Here is a 2,535-nt window from a genome sequence, read left to right as displayed (position 1 = left end):
TGACTATTACATATTAGTTTAAACTACTGCTTCATTCTACAACATCAATACATTTTTAAGTCATAATAGGGAGAGTAAACATCCAGGTGAAAAGAATATATTAATGAAAATTGTTTTTATAAAGTTCACAAACAAGTAAAAACCATCTATGGAGATGGTAATTGACTGGAAACCATATTTTGAGAGAATCCGAGGGTCTGGTAATGGCTCTCTTTTTCTTTTATTGACTGAGCGTACCAAGCCAAGCCACATTGCATGTAGGAGTTTTGGGGGAGTGGTCTCAAGAATATAATCATTAAGGGAGTGACAGAGGCCCAGTTGGCCAGATAGTGGTTGAAGTGTAATATATTTGCAAATTAAAAAAAGAAAAGCCTCAGCCTAACACCTTTGGAACATTTAGAAGCTAAGATAACTCTTTAAAATTTACCCAAATTGAGATAAGAGTTCTATGCCCTTGTAGTCTTGCAGTGACAAGTCATTGATTGCAAAATGTCCACAACAAGAGACATGACTTGGGTCAGGTGTCTCTTTAGTTAAGAGCATTTCCTGTAGAAGGCCTCAACAGACAAAACTCCCATAAACTTTTGGGAATGAGAGCCTCATTGAGAGCCATAACAATCATTGTTTTGGCCTGAATTGTGTTCTCCCCAAATTTATGTGTTGAAACCCTAACTCCCCAGTATTTCAGAATGTGAGTATACTTTGAGATAGGCCCTTTACAGAGGTGATTAAATTAAAATTAGCCTGTAAGGGAGGGTCCTAATACAATGTGACTGGTGTTCTTAGAAGAAAAGAAAATTTGGACCTACAGAGAGACATCAGGGGCACAGAGGAAAGACCACATGAGGACACAGCAAGAAGGCAGCCAACTGCGAGCTAAGGAGAAAAGCCTCCAAAGATGCCAGATCTGCTGACAGCTTGATCTTGGACTTCTAGGCTCCAAAAGTATGAGAATATAGATTTATGTTGTTTAAGTCTCCCAGTTTTTGGTATTTTGTTATCTCTAGCAAACAATTGTGAAAGGGGAATCTGGGCGAAACACCACAGAATTTACCACTGCCAACTTTTTGCTGTGTTTTTATCTACTTTGTGTAGAAAATTTTCCCCATTTGCAAATCGTTTCTCTGAGACTCTAGTTTGTCTTTTTTTCTTGAAGAAACTTAAAAGAAGAAAGAATGAGATGAACCACAGGCCCATGGCAGCAGCTAATCTAGAGGGCAACTGGTGTCAATATTTTCCTTCTCTATACCTATTTTAGATACCCGTCTCCCTTAGATAGCATCTCTTGTGACCGATAAGGCTTATTTGGTCAGGGATCTGCACCATTGGTCACCATGCATTCTCAGATTGCTGTTGCACATCTTTCATTTATCATCAAAGTTGGTCAAAAAGTAGCAAGTGCTGTAATCCCAGCACTTTGGGAGGCCAAGGCAGGTGGATCATGAGGTCAGGAGATCAAGACCATCCTGGCAAGCACGGTGAAACCCTGTCTCTACTAAAAATTCAAAAAATTAGCCAGGCGTAGTGGCGGGCGCTTGTAGTCCCAGCTACTCAGGAGGCTGAGGCAGAAGAATGGCATGAACCTGGGAGGCGGAGCCTGCAGTGAGCTGAGATCCTGCACTGCACTCCAGCCTGGGCTACAGAGCTATACTCAGTCTCAAAAAAAAAAAAAAAAAAAAAAAAAAAAGGCAAGAGGTACCATATTGAACTATATAATTGTCAAACATATTCTTCCCCTTCCCTATTTTTGACAGTAGCACCTATTTCCTCTTAATAATTGGGGCCAATTTAAGCTGTCATTATATTGACTTATTTCTTTAACTAGGCTCTTTGGGCACAAGAAGCCCAAGGACACAGAGCAGCCATAGAACTTCTTAATGAACATTTACTAGTGTCCTCTGGTGGAAATGTCCTCCCTCTGAGAAGCAGGGTTTATAGACCCAAAGTGCACAGAATTGTAGAAATGGGAAGTACTCATTCTCCAAGACACCCACTGCAAGTGACAAGTGGGTTTATTTCTATTTCCATCTTTTGCTTTCCACACCCAACGTATTCAACCTCCTGAAACACTGCACTATAAAATGATTATTGATTTAGAATACATTCTTGTTCTAGATTATGACGTCCTATTCTACCAGGATACAATCCCAAGCAACTTTCTTAGCTACACTGTCAAAAGGCTGTTCCAATTTTTAACTGGCTAGCAGCTTCTGGGTGATCCAATATGTGACAGAGCCAGTGTTTTCCAAGGTTTTGTGTCTGTTGCTACAACTCTTTTACTGTAAAGTGCATTATTTACAGAAAAAAAGCTGCTTTTTTCCTGAAGTGTTGTTATGCACAACCCCTTATTGGTAGATCCCTGAGTATGTTCCAGAGAGTGGTGTTTACAGAAGCCTGATGGTCAGAAAAGTCAAATCAAATAACTTCTTCCATGGTAGATGCTTCTTTCTATTTATTTTTCTTTTTAGTGTAAAGGTCTTAACAGTTTATTCCAACCCTTATGAGTCCATCAATATGCCTGTTTCTTACATTTTT

The sequence above is a fragment of the Pongo pygmaeus genome, chromosome 11 (assembly GCF_028885625.2).
Source record: "Pongo pygmaeus isolate AG05252 chromosome 11, NHGRI_mPonPyg2-v2.0_pri, whole genome shotgun sequence".
Taxonomy (NCBI): domain Eukaryota; kingdom Metazoa; phylum Chordata; class Mammalia; order Primates; family Hominidae; genus Pongo; species Pongo pygmaeus.
The sequence above is the reverse complement of the archived record's forward strand: the minus strand, read 5'-3'. Positions refer to the sequence as shown.